Source organism: Perognathus longimembris, chromosome 20 (genome assembly GCF_023159225.1).
Source record: "Perognathus longimembris pacificus isolate PPM17 chromosome 20, ASM2315922v1, whole genome shotgun sequence".
NCBI classification, from domain to species: Eukaryota; Metazoa; Chordata; class Mammalia; order Rodentia; family Heteromyidae; genus Perognathus; species Perognathus longimembris.
Window position 1 is genome coordinate 24574160 of NC_063180.1, and position 14827 is coordinate 24588986.

Genomic DNA, 14827 nt, shown 5'->3' on the forward strand with positions numbered 1-14827 from the left:
CACAAACTTCCTGCTAGCATCTCTGAGGTGATTACTGTGAGCTTTCTGCAGGCCCTTGTCGAGAATCCCTGAAGGCACCAGTGTCTCACAGAGGGAGCAGGATGTACTGTGGTCTGAACTGCAAGGTACTGGCATGGCCGATGCAATCACTGCTTCCCAGAACAAAGCACAGCTCAAAGAGTGGCTTCCTCATGACCTTTCTAGAAAAGAAAAGGGGTGACTGTAAATATGGGGAAAGGATTTCCAAGACATACAAGAGGAGGAAGATTCTAGCGCTTCTCATTAGACATGGCTACAATCTCTGTACGTACACACACACACACACACACACACACACACATTCATGTGACTCAATTGGGACTCAAGATACAATCCACTGGAAACTGGTATGGAAATGTTATGTATTATATAATATAGTCTATATAGTATATGTGTGTATAAATAGGAGAGAGTTGAAGAACCATAGCCAATCAAAATGCTCTAAAAGTGACCAAAATACTCCATGATTCAGAATGATCATAGCATAGCCAGATGGTTTCAAGGGTCAAATTTTACGATGTGTAACTCTCCATTTTTTTCCTAGAATACTTTATCAAATCAAGAGCCTCAAGTCATCACCTCAAATTTCTAATTCCTCTTTGATGTTTGACAAACTTACAAGGATAATATTTTCAATAAAACAAAACCAAGAAATTGGGGCTGAGAATGTGGCTTAGTGGTAGAGTGCTTGCCTAGCATGTATGAATCCCTGGGTTCAATTCCTCAGCACCACATAAACAGAAAAAGCTGGAAGTGGCGCTGTGGCTCAAGTGGCAGAGTGCTAGCCTTGAGCAAAAAGAAGCCAGGGACAGTGCTCAGGCCCTGAGTTCAAGGCCCAGGACTGGCCAAAAAAAAAAATTAAGAAATTGCTATGAGCTTTAGCAGTTAAGTCAGATCTTTTGATAGGTAAGAGGGAGAATCAGGGGGCAGTGGAACTGCATGATGGGGGCAGGGTGGGGGGCAAGAGGGGTAAGAAAGGAAATACAGAAAGGGATGTGTACAAGATGGTGGTGCAGAACCCAGGATGCTAAGGTAAAAAGGATGAGAGAGGCACACACAGAGATGGAGAGAAATTTTCTGACTATCTAAAATATTCAGAAGTGACTGAAGTCCTGGGCCGAATTTAGCTGAATTTTAAGGGAAGAAACACTTGCTTGGGAGTGTTGCTATATCTTTTAGAGCTGTAGTTGAGGAAAGAGGATGGCAGTGGAAATCCCTTGATTGGTGGGGCTCTGCCCCTCAGTGAACACATATAACCCCGACTCACACTCCCGAGGGTGTTATGAAGCTCTGACACATTAGAAATTAGAAGCATTGCAGGAAGCGTCACAGTCTCCAAGCAACTGACTTTCTCAATGAGGGGCCTTCATGTTTTAAAAAATTACCTTACACTGCAAATCGTTTTTTCAAAAGTCTACTTAACATCATTGTTGAAGTAGGAGAGATTCTAGAAATAGATAACATACACCACTAAGGAAAATGAAGAGTAGTGAAAATAAATTATGTGGAAGAAATCAACATGGATAAGACCATGGGGAGAGCTGTCCAGAAGAAGCCTTGATCCAAGCAGGATCATGGAGATGCTAGCTGATGGCATGAGCCCCAGGTGGAACATTCCACTGTGGGCCTGGCCAAGGACATTGCCCTGGGCCCCCAAGAGACTACTGAAGAGTTAAAGTAACTCCATTTTGAGACAGTAGCCACTTTACTGTTTATATTAAACTATGAGGGACCCAGAGCGCGCATGAATTCCGGGAACTGACTTGTTTGGGCTAAAACCGCTAAAATGTAAATTTCTTGAACAAAGCTATCTTGAAGTCAGGCTCCACTTTGTGCTAACTGACCTTGGGCCTGCAAAAACTCCGGGAAATGACCATGCAAGCCCGAGATAAACGGGCACTGTGAACAAACCCAGACTGCCAATTATTCCATCTAGCAGGACAGCTCGTCATAACCCAGATGGCCGGGAAACTCTCTGACTGCCCTGGAATGTCCCTAGCTCTGAGCCAATCAGACTCATGCCCGTACCCTAATCTTGCTCAAATACCTGGTTGTTGGAATTTTGTGGGTTTTGCCTTTATAAGTCCTGTAAAAATTCAGCTTGAGGTCCTCCTCCCTATCTCCGCTGCATCGGTGTGTGGGATGAGGCCCTGAGCTGCAGCCTGCCTGAATAAAGCCTTGCTTTTGCATTTCGGAACGTCTGGCTCTCGGTGGTCTTCTTGGAGGTCGTCTCGCGACATGGGCATTACAACCATAACCCATTTTCTATTTTCTGCCTCCTTATTAAGCCCTTTATAAACCCACCCCAAAGTCCAGTTCCTTGCATAACCTCCAATCCTGCGGGAAGGTCTGTGCCCCTGGCTCGCTGTTCCTCAATAAACAGTCCTAACCTGTGGAGGATCAAGTCTGGCCTATTCCTTCTCTGTTCTGCTCCATTTTCCTAACTCTGTGTGGTCTTCCCACAATAATAGAACACAGGCTGTGAGCACAAGAAACTCAGGGGTAGTGGCCAGGCCCTGAGATGAGGAAATGAAGCACATGAGCAGTATTTCACTAAGAAGAAAAAACTAACCTACCCATTGAATTATGGACGCATATTCACAGTAGGAATAATTCGAGCCTTCAATACTATTTCTTATAGGATAATAAATCTTTTCAGTCATCAGTTTATAAAATGAGAAGAAATCTTCTCTCAAAGCTTGCAAATGTAAGGTTTATTGAAATAGGTAGCCAATAAAGGAGAATGCCACACGGTATTCAGGCAGGAGAGAAAAGTTTATTCCAGAACTGCTGGCCTGTGGCCAAGGTGATGCATGGCTGAAGAGAAGGGGCGACCCTCACCTGGCTCTGCCTTATCTAGAGCGGGGTGGGGTGGGGAACATGTGGCCAGGTGGGCTAGGATGTGACCTCAGGGAAGGGGGAGGTAACTGCCTCCAGGTCTGCTGGTTATCCAGGTACCTAGGTGGAGACTTAACCAGGTGGGGGCCATCTGCATGGAGTCCTCCTGGGGTGAACCTTACATTCCAGCCTTTTAATAGTTATGAAAAAGGGGGCTGGGGGGCTGGGAATATGGCCTAGTGGCAAGAGTGCTTGCCTCCTACACATGAAGCTCTAGGTTCGATTCCCCAGCACCACATATATGGAAAACGGCCAGAAGGGGCGCTGTGGCTCAGGTGGCAGAGTGCTAGCCTTGAGCGGGAAGAAGCTAGGGACAGTGCTCAGGCCCTGAGTCCAAGGCCCAGGACTGGTCCAAAAGAAAAAAAAGAAAAAGGGGGCTGGGAGTATGGTCTAGTAGCAGAGTGCTCGCCTCGTATACATGAAGCTCTGGGTTCAATTCCTTAGCACCACATATATAGAAAAAGCTGGAAGTGGAGCAGTGGCTTAAATGGTAGAGCGCTATAGCCTTGAGTAAAAAGAAGCCAGGGACAGTACTCAAGCCCTGAGTTCAAGGCCCAGGACTGGCAAAAAAAAAAACAGAACAAGCCAAATAGTTATGAAAAAGGATGAAGACACTCTGGCTGCTTCCTCCTGGCAAGGGGCATTGACATTAGGGGTAAAAGGCAGAAATGTGGCCCCTCTGGGAGATGGTCAGGCAGCAGCTGTCCCTTGGTGGTAGATGCCAGTCCTTGAATGAAGCCTGGAAGAAGTCTCATGAGGCAGGGACTGGACAAATATATATGCAAAAGGAAGGGTTTAGGGCAGAAAATTAAAAATTGGATGACTTGGCTAGTTCAGCTAGTTTATACTTAGGTATGGACATTAGATGGACAAGCTACTATCTCTTGATCCCTGGCTCTGATTAATTTTGAAAGGGTGAAAGTAAAGTGACTCCATGTAGGATGTGACATCATTCTCCTCTTACTCCTCTCCATGATCCTTGTTCCCTGGATTGGCTGATTCCCAGGGGTCTAGGTGCTGTTGCTAGGATGGTTCTTCCCAGTTGGCATTCACAGGGGTTTGAACTCAAGGCCTGGGCACTGTCCCTGAGCACTTCTGCTTGAGGCTAGTATTCTGCCACTTGAGCCACAGTGCCACTTCCAGCATTTGGCTGGTTAAAGTCTCTTGAGCCATGCTTCCAGCCTGGCTCTTCACTGATTAGTTGGGAGATGAAGGTGTAGAGAGATTTTCTGCCCAAGTTGGCTTTGAAAATGCAATCTCTTTGCCACAAAAAGCACCCCCCCGATTTTTGCCAATCCTGGGGCTTGAACTCAGGGCCTGAGCACTGTCTCTGGCTTCTGTTTTGCTCAAGGCTAGCACTCTGCCACTTGAGCCACAGTGCCACTTCTGGCTTTTTCTATATATGTGGTGCTGAAGAATTGAACCCAGGGCTTCATGTATACGAGGCAAGCACTCTTGCCACTAGGCCATATTCCCAGCCCCTCAAAAGCCCTTTTTATTCCCAATTAAATCAACAAGGAGACCAAGAGGACCAGAGCTTACCTGCATCTTGTCAAGAATTGACCAACAAATACTTGCCAGAGCTCTGCAATGACAAAACTCAGTAGATGTGTTGAGAAATTTAGCACAGATTTATAGCTAGGTGGACATAAGGAATGACATGCTGGTTTTACATCAGTGTTTAAATCACAGCTAACTTAATTACACACCAATTTAATAAGCCTTGCCTTGTATGAATTTAAGACATACTCATAACCATCTTCTTCCTATGCTGTTTCTTCAATTCCCTTTTCCAAGACTTCATTAACAAATGATATTTACACAGACACTCCTGTTAACATTTCCCCTGCCTCAGGTCCTCAGTTCCTCCCATTAGCCCCCAGATCCACCCATACCTAATGGGCCTAGTCTACTCACTATTAAGACCTACCTACTTCCCCTTAAGCCCCAGAGAGAAGCTGCCACCTGTATAAGGTGCAGACGCCATGCTGTTCCCTCTCCCCTGGGAGATATGGCCCCACTAATAAACCTCCTTATGAACCTTCCTCTCCTGTCCGTGATTATCTCTGCATGGTTCCCTGGGATGGCCAGGACATATCCTTTCAACTCCCACAAGCTGAGGGTTCCCCCAGAGAGAAGACCTCTAGTTTCATGGTACAGGGGTGGAAGAATTGTGATTGAAATAGGCAAATATTCTCCCCATCAAAATGAGAGTCTTCATGGACAAACAAACCCAACTCCACTTCAGAAAGACATCAGGTACCCAGAGTCTGCAGGCCTGGGCTCTGGGAGCCAGGTGAGGCCCTGCAGTGCTACACTGGCTCTCGAGACTCCATTTCCACCAGGAAGGCGATTATGCTGACCTCCAGATCCTTGAGAATATGCCGTAGAGTGGATCATATGGAAATTGTACTTTGACTTTTGGTCAAGAGTGCCTGTAATCCTAGACACTCAAGAGGCTGAGATCTGAGGATCATGGTTCAAAGTCAACCTGGGCAGGAAAGTCTGTGACACTCTTATCTCTAATTAACCACCTGAAAACCGAAGTGGCAGTGTGGCTCAAGTGGCAGAGTGCTAGCCTTGAGCTGAGGAGCTCAGGGACAGCACCCAGGCCCAGAGTTCAAGACCCATGACTGACAAAAAAAAAAAAAAGAACCTCCATACTGATTTCCATAGTGGCTGCACTTGATGTCACCCACCCAGTGTGGGTTTCTTATATTCTGTATTGATGAGGGTTTTTGTGTTGTTCTTGATGAACAGGAGTGCAATAAAATCTCAGTTATTTCTATTTCCTTTATGACTAGGGCTGTTAGTATGTCTTCATATTATTACTGGATATTTGTAAAGACTTCTTTTAAGAATCAATCTCCCAGGGCTGGGGATATGGCCTAGTGGCAAGAGTGCCTGCCTCATATACATGAGGCCCTGGGTTCGATTCCCCAGCACCACATATACAGAAAATGGCCAGAAGTGGCGCTGTGGCTCAAGTGGCAGAGTGCTAGCCTTGAGCAAAAAGAAGCCAGGGACAGTGCTCAGACCCTGAGCCCAAGGCCCAGGACTGGCCAAAAAAAAAAAAAAAAAGAATCAATCTCCTCGCAGGAAACAGGAGTAAGACTCAACATGGTGTTGGTTCTGGTAGCTTACGTACTTTATCAGAAAGGAAAACATCTGTTCACTTCATCTCACAGACCCTAATCAGGAAACATTGTTGTCATGTCATTTACCATTCTAAAACAAGGAGGGACTTTTCAAAAGTATGTTTGAAATTTCAGTTGAGCAGGGTACTTTTAAGTTGAGCAAATTATTTTTGTAATCATACCTTCAGGAAGCTGAGATCTGAGGACCATGATCCCTGAGCAGTCTGACCTTTTTACTTTTTCTGGCAGTCCTGGGGCTTGAACTCAGAGCCTGAGCACTGTCTCTGGCTTCTTTTTGCTCAAGGCTAGCACTCTACCACTTGAGCAACAGTGCCATTTCCGGCTTTTTCTATATATGTGGTGCTGAGGAATTGAACCCAGGGCTTCATGTATACGAGGCAAGCATCTACCACTAGGCCACATTCCCAGCCCTGGTCTTTTATAGCTCAACCCCTCCCCTGCCCGCCCCCCCCCCCCCCCACCCAAAAGCAAAGGACTGAACTCCAGGCATTAGACTTGCTAGGCAAATGCTCTTCTACTGAGCTAAATCCCCAACTCCCAGTCTGACTTTCACATCCAATTAACCAGCAAAAAGTGGTGGTGTGGCTCAAGTTGTACACCAGCAGCCTTGAGCAAATAGCATTCAGGCCCTCAAGGACTTTCCTGCCTGGGTTGGCTTCAAACCATGGTCCTCCGATACCTCCCCACTGGGCAGCTCCAATGACAGATGTGAACAACCAGTGCCAGGCCAGATCGTCATTGTTCTAATTATTATTATAAACATCTAAAAATTGTATTTCTTATATAAAATGTTGAATATTGCTTCATGGGAAACTATAACTTTAGAAATGCACCCACACATCTTACAATATAAAAACAAGTGGCTGCCGAATGTGGCTCAGTACCACATACCCAGAAAAGGCCAGAAGTGGCACTGTGGTTCAAGTGGTAGAGTGCTAGCCTGGAACAAAAAAGCTCAGGGAAAGTGCCCAGGCCCTGAGTTCAAGCCGCTGGACTGGCAAAAAAAGAAAATAAAATAATAAAAACATGTGCTGTGTACTGGTGTTACCACTTGTGTGACATTGCTGTTTTACCTACACAGTACCCTAACAGTGTGGAGAATAGCAGTGGGGACAAAGAGCTTAGAGCGTCCCAAAGCTGTGTTCATTTCAAATTAAAATCCTAGGTCCTCAACCTTCATAGAGCTTAATTGTATCATTGTTTTTTTTCACAGGAAGAATTAGACAAAAATGCAATTATCTGGATAGAAATCAGGAATGGCTTAGTACTTTAAACAAAAAGATATTTTATTGACTAAAAGATGGATACATTCTGAATATACCAGCAGCAAAATTTAGTAGCAGCAGTTCCATATAAGCCCCCTTAAGAAAAATGCTCTCCTGTGTGTGTGTCCCTGAGGTTTGAGTGCAAAGCTTAGCAGCTGCTGCCATATTTGAACAGACCTCATACCAGATTGAATTAAATTCCCCACACTAGAAACTCTTATCTCTAAAGCAGAATGAATTCATCTTAGAAGACTTGTCGGCAGTGTTTGCTGCACAACAGCATGGTCATTCAGTGTAAGGGCTGCTATTCTCCTGCATCACCTCTGTCACATCCCAGGTCCTGGGTAGCCCAGGGTTTGCTGGTCCCAGGAACACCAGGACTCGTTCAGTTCTCCCTGGCTGCAGTAGCTCCATAAGTCAGTACAATGCAATGCATTCTTCTAAGAGGCAATGTCAAGGTGAAGAAGGCCCCACACCGGGTGATGTCACGCCCAATTCCTCACTGTTCTCAGCCTCTTCTGGAGTCTGCTGTGTGTGCTTAATAGCCTTTGCTTTGAGTAGATTCACCTTCCCCAGAGTTGGACTAGAAATAATCCTCACAAGATGGCAGGACCAGCCCTTCCTGGACACTGCAAGGGAAAACCTGCAAGGTGGACATTTCATTAGAATGGCTCAACCATCAAGTTACAAGACCTGGAACACTGAGGCTGGGTTTCCAGCCTCTGCTGGGTACAAGATTTCCTGACTTCTGTACTTGGTGACTATTCTCACCAACAGTTTATGAAAAAAGTCAGGGTCTTGCTATATAATCAGGCCTCCCTCGAACTCACCATCTTCTGCTGGGATTACAGCAGGAATCGCTATACTTAGCTCATGTCCGAGCTCCTGGCCAGTGGTGTTCATTCTGTCTTCCTTGCATTTATGTTCTGTGGAGAATGAGGTATTGGAGGCCACGGGTAGATAGACTGTGCCTTGCTGCCCTCTCTGGGGGGGCTTCTGTTGGGTGTGAACCCTACGATGGCATGTGAAGTTGCAACGCCGTTTGCACACCATGCCGCATGTCACACACATATGCCCACTGCCTGGGGTGCGTACGTTGGTGGCGTGTGAGGTTAGTTTTCCGTGTAAATGCCTTCCCACATTCAGCACACACATGAGGCTTACTCGTGTGGATGAGGAGATGGCTGTTGAGGTCAGTGTTGAATTTAAAGACTTTGCCACACTCACCACACACATATGCCCGCTCCTTGGGGTGTGCACGTTGGTGGCGCATGAGGTTACTTTTCCGTGTAAATGCCTTCCCACATTCAGCACACACATGAGGCTTATTCATGTGGATGAGGCGATGGCTGTTGAGATCAGTGTTGAATTTAAAGGCTTTGCCACACTCACCACACACGTATGGCCGCTCCCTGGGGTGTGTACGTTGGTGGCGCATGAGGTTATTTTTCCGTGTAAATGCTTTCCCACATTCAGCACACACATGAACCGTGTGGATGAAGCGGTGGCTGTTGAGGTCAGTGTTGAATTTAAAGGCTTTGCCACACTCACCACACACGTATGGCCACTCCCTGCGGTGTGTACGTTGGTGGCGCCTGAGGTTATTTTTCCGTGTAAATGCCTTCCCACATTCAGCACACACATGAGGCTTACCCGTGTGGATGAAGCGGTGGCTGCTGAGGTCAGTGTTGAATTTAAAGGCTTTGCCACACTCACCACACACATATGGCCTCTCCCCAGTGTGCGTCCTGTGGTGGCGCCTGAGGGCATTTTTCTGTGCAAAAGCCTTGCCACACTGGGCGCAGTAGTATGGCCTCTCCCCAGTGTGTGTCCTGAAGTGCACAGTGAGGCTGGAAGTGTGGGTAAATGCCTTCCCGCACTCTGAACACCTGTGTGGCTTATGGCCAGTGTGTACAATCTGGTGTACAGTGAGAGCAGCACGCACGTGGAAGGCCTTGCCACACGTGTCACACACATAGGGCCTCTCCCTGGTGTGCATCTGGCGGTGTGCAGCAAGGCTGGAGTTGTGGCTGAACACCTTCCCAAAACTGGTGCGCCTGTGTGGCTTGCGGCCAGTGTGCTCAGCCTGGTGCACAGTGAGGGCAGTACACACACTGAGGGCCTTGCACTGGTACAGCCTCTTCCTGATGTGTGTCCTGCAGTGCTTCCTCAGGCTGGAGTTCCGGCTGAATGCCTTCCCACACTCTGTGCAGTGGTAGGGCTTTGCACCACTATGGCATCGCTCGTGAACTACGAGATCAGAACGTGTGGGGAAGGCCTTCTCGCACTCTGCACACTGGTAGGGCTTCACGCCACTATGGAATCGCTCATGAACCACAAGACTGTAACGTGTAGGGAAAGTCTTCCCGCACTCTGCACAGAGGTAGGGCTTCACACTGCTATGCCGTCGCTTGTGAACCAATAAATCTTCATGTGCGCAGAAAGCCTTCCCGCATTCTGCACAGAGGTAGGGCTTCACACTGCTATGGCGTCGCTCATGAGCTAAGAGACTGGAACGCGTGGCGAAAGCCTTCCCACATTCTGCACAGTGGTAGGGCTTTGCACTGCTATGGCTTTGCTCATGAATCAAGAGGTTGTACTGTCTGGAGAAAGCCTTCCCGCACACTGCACAGTGGTGGGGCTTCACACCACTTTGCAGCTGCTCACCAACAAAGAGATAGGAACCTATGGAGACCAGGTTCCTGTAGTTCTCCAGCATGACTTCCCTGTAAAGAGCCCGCTGAGCTGGGGACAGGCACCGCCACTCCTCCTGGGTGAAATCCACAGCCACGTCCCTGAATGTCAACTGTCCCGAAGGAGAAAAATCAAAAGCATTTCACACACACACATCCATAGATTCAGAATAAGCATTATATGGAATTATAACCAGATATCTACACAATCAACACACTAGGGACAGAAGGAAGCTTCTGGGTGGTTACACTGTGTGATGGTGTCTTTGATATGATACCAAAAGGAAAAAGGCTACATGGAATTGTACAGCCAAGCATTCTTCTGAGAAAGTGAGGACCTATAATGGGCTGTGTTAAAACAGCCCAGCTGAGCACAAATGGCTCACGCCTTGATTGCTAGCCACTCCAGGAAAGTGATATCTTGAGGATCAGGGTTCAAAGCCAACTGGAGCAAGAAAGTGTGTGAGTCTTATCTCCAACTAACTTACCTACCAAAAAAGTCTGAAGAGGAGCTATGACTCATGTGGTAGAGCACTGTCCTTGGGCAAAATATAGCTCAGGATAGTACCCAGGCCTTAAAGCCCCAGGATTGGGAGTTCCCCGGCTGGGAATGTGGCTTAGAGGTAGAGTGCTTGCCTAGCATGCATGAAGCCCTGGGTTCGATTCCTCAGCACCACATAAACAGAAAAAGCCAGAAGTGGAGCTGTGGCTCAAGAGGTAGAGTGCTAGCCTTGAGCAAAAAAGAAGCCAGGGACAGTGCTCTGGCCCTGAGTCCAAGCCCCAGGACTGGCAAAAAAAATAAACAAAAACAAAACAGAGAGAGAGAGAGAGAGAGAGAGAGAGAGAGAGAGAGAGAGAGAGAGAGAGAACAGAGTTGAAAAGAAAACTAGCAAAGAGGTTTCAACAAGGACAGAGTATCACCTTGCCTGGGTGATGCCCTCCTGCCACATGCCCAGTGGAGATGACAGGGGCTGAGGGGGAGTGTGAGCAGATGCGGCAGGCAGGCGTCAGTATAGTCAGTGCCCAGGCCCAGCTCTTCAGACAGGAAGAGAAACCACTGGCTTTACCTGAATCACTGCTGCCATCCTCGGTTCCTTTTCTTTCCTCTTCCTCCTCCCTGGGGCTTCCTCCTCAAGTAATATCACTTTCCAGAAGACAGTCCTGAGTGCTGAAAATATCCCACTTAAGGCTCAGACCCAACACAAAGTCCCTGTATCCCAGCCTTAGCCCCAGAGGAAGATGGTCCTCCGCTGCTCTCAGGATGACGGAGAATGGCAGCCCGGTCCTGGGGCGTTGTTGTGCCTTAGCTTTTTGACTCAAGGCTGGTGCTCTATCACTTGAGCCACGGCTCCACTCTGGCTTTTCGGTGGTTAATTGGAGAAAAGACTCTCAGGGAGGGGTTGGAGGTGTGGAAGGGTTGAAGCACTAAAGCCAATGAGAGAAAAATCATCAGATACAAAGTTTGAGTCCAGGTTCTCTTGATGAGCTTTTGCCCTCACTTTTGCAGAGCCTGCAAGTATGGGTCTAGTGTAACAAGGCAGGCCCCAGGTTCACTCCCCCTACCCAGGGCTGCCCAAGAGTAGGGTGGGGAGGAGCACCAGGACAGGGGTGGAGTGGAGTGGGAGGGCCTTTTAGGTTCACAGGGATCAGCCACCGGGAGTCTCTCAAGAATGTCCAGCCTGGCCCAGAGCCGCGGGCCTGCGGTGGGGACCAAGGGTCTGTGGCTATGGCCGGGGGTCAAGGCGTGGGTGAGGCTAGGTGGACGGGGGCTCAGGACCGGGGGAAGCAGAAGGGGCCAGGGTGGGGAGTTCGTGGCCCGTTGCCTGGATTCGGGCCCCGGGGCACGGAGACCTGGGCCAAGGGCTGGAGGCCGGGGCCCAGGACCAGATGCAGGGGATGGGACCTGAAGGCCGGGGTCGGGGGCCGGAGATCGGCCACGGAGCCAGGTCCGGAGTTGGGACTTGGTGAACGTGTGCCTGGATGGGAAGGGGCCGGGCCCGCGGACCGCGCCCACCCTCCGCCGTCACCGCGTGCTGCGGGGAAGGACGCCGGGAGGGTCGGGGCCGGGGCGCCGCGGGCCTCTCCCGGGCCGGTGGAAGTCACGGAGGGCCGGCCGTCGGGGAGGGCCGAGGACCCAGGCTCTCCCGCAGGAGCCGCGGGGACTTCCGGAGACCCCCGATCCCGTGTGAAGGCTGAGGACACCCAGAAAAGCCGACTTACTCCGAGACCGACATCAAGGGAGGTTCGCGCGCTCCACCGCGCCCTCCGCGCCACGCCGTCCCCTTGAGGAACCACGGGGAGCTGCGCGCGCCTCGAGGGAAAAAGGCGGGTACCTGGCGGCAGGCCGGGGAGGGAGGGGGAAAATGCGAGCGAGTGGGCGGGGCCAGAACGGAGCCGAGTTTACCAGAGCAGCGTGGGGCTGGGCAATGACGCTAGTGGGCGGGGCCACAAAAGGGCGTGGCGACAGGTTAGGGCCTGGCCGAGGGGCGGGGTGGGAATACAGCCTGTGGGCGGGGGAGGGGCGCAACGGAACAGAAAGAGAGTGGGCGGGGCCTTGCCTGGAATGACAGTGGAAAAAGGGGTGGGGTCATGGGAGACTTTAGCCCTCCAGGGTGGCTGCTCAGGTTGTGGCCAGAGGGCTGAGGTTGGGCCTGGTTGCTGCTGGCAAGGCCAGGGTGCTGAGAGACTGGGCCAGGAATCGGGCCCTGCTGGCTCCTTTTGGCTTCTTCCAGCCTCTGGGTGTTGTCCTAGGTTTTGGAGGCCTGGGAGGAGACTGGGAAAATGATCCAAGGATGCACTAATGGGGTGAAGCCACTGGCTTTGTGGTGAGGAGAGTGATAAACGCTCATTGAGGAAAACTTTAGGAAATTAAATCTGTCAAATCTTGGGGATTCATGCACTGTATGCAGTGAAGTCGCAGCCAGGGGAACTGGTGTTTGATCTTAATTTTTAATGAACATATAATGTATATATTTATTGGCTTAAGATGATGCTTTACACCATGGACATTGTTTTTGTTTTTGTTTTTGCCAGTCCTGGTGAAAAGATATGTCCCGGCCATCCGGGAGATAATCACAGACAGGAGAAGAAGGTTCATAAGGAGGTTTAATAGTGGGGCCATAGATCCCATGGGAGAGGGAGCTACATGGCATCTGTACCTTATCCAGGTGGCAGCTTCTCTCTGGGGGTAAAGGGGAAGTAGGTAGGTCTTAATAGTGAGTAGGAGTGGCTCATTAGGTATGGGTGGGTCTGGGGCTAATGGAGGAGCTGAGGACCTGGGGCTAGGGAAATGCTAACACCAGGGCCTTGAACTCAGGGCCTGAGCACTGTCCCTGGCTTCTTTTTGCTCAAGGCTGGCACTCTACCACTTGAGCCACAGCTCCCCTTCTGGCCTTTTCTATATATGTGGTGCTGAGGAATCGAACCCAGGGCTTCATGTATACAAGGCAAGCACTCTACCACTAGACCATATTCCCAGCCCCTCCGTGGGCATTGTTGAGACAAACAACAAAGCACAGGAACGTATCTATCAACTCAGGACCTTCTTGGGAGTTTAAAATGTCATCACAGGGGATTAGGAATTTGACTTAGTAGTAAAGTGCTTGCCTAGTATGCATAAAGCCCTGGGTTTGAACCCAAGGCCTTACACCCTCAATAGGTTTGACTGTGGATGGTGCTTTACAACACATCCATGCCCCCGTTGGAATATTTTTGATAGTTGCTTTTAAACTCTACTTTTAATCCATTCTGATCTGATAGAATACAGAGAATATTTCAATATTTTTATATGTGCTGAGACTTGCTTTATGTTGCAGAATATGATCTGTTTTGGAGGAAGTTCTATAGGTTGCTGGGAAGAATGTGTATTGTACAGTTGTGGGATAAAATACTCTGCAAAAAGTAGTTTCCAGGAACACCCAGTATTGTGGAAGATGCTATACAGACCATGAATTATTTTCAACATAAGCCTCTGGGAACTTCACCTTCAAAACTTAGCTTTTTGATAAGCTGATGTGTGGTTTTGGACTTATAAAACTGACATTATTAGAGACTTTTTGTCAGTACTGGAGCTTGAAATCAGGGCTTAGGTGCTATCCTTGAACTCCTTCGCTCAAGGCTAGTGCTCTGCCACTTTGAGCCACAGCTCCACTTCTGGTTTTTATGGAGGTTCATTGGATAAGAGTCTGATGGACTTTGATGCCTGGGATGACTTTGAACTGAGACCCTCATATCTCAGCCTTCTGAGTAGCTAGAATTACAGGGGTGATGCACTAGTGCCTGGCTAGTAGAGAGCTTTTTAAATGGACTATGTAAGTGCAAATAACAGATCTTAAAAAGAATCAAAATCTAAAGTTGGACAATATTGACTTTATTGAGGTACATTGTAAAATGTGAAATATATATGTATACATATCCATGTATGTGTATAAATATGTGTATATGTTTATATATACAAACATACACACCCATTACAATACTTCGTTTCAGAACAATACACAGTTGATCCTCTATAATGTCAATGTAGTAATCAAACAGCACATTCTTATGGTGATTTCTTAATTTTATATCATATAAAAATTTGTCTTATTTTTCAATCATATACTTGTACTTATCTTGAACTCCTGGGAATTCCATTACCTCTGAAAGTGTGTTCTTAAGCTTTCGGGGCTGGGAATATGGCCTAGTGGCAAGAGTGCTTCACTCGTATACATGAAGCCCTGGGTTCGATTCCCCAGCACCACATATATAGAAAATGGCCAGAAGTGGCGCTGTG

General features: G+C 48.4%; 1 pseudogene; it reads right to left on the reverse strand.

Annotated features, from left to right (window-relative positions):
- LOC125339067 overlaps positions 1-12378 on the reverse strand; it is a 69674-nt pseudogene extending 57296 nt beyond the window's left edge.
- Between the last annotated feature and the right edge of the window lie 2449 nt (positions 12379-14827).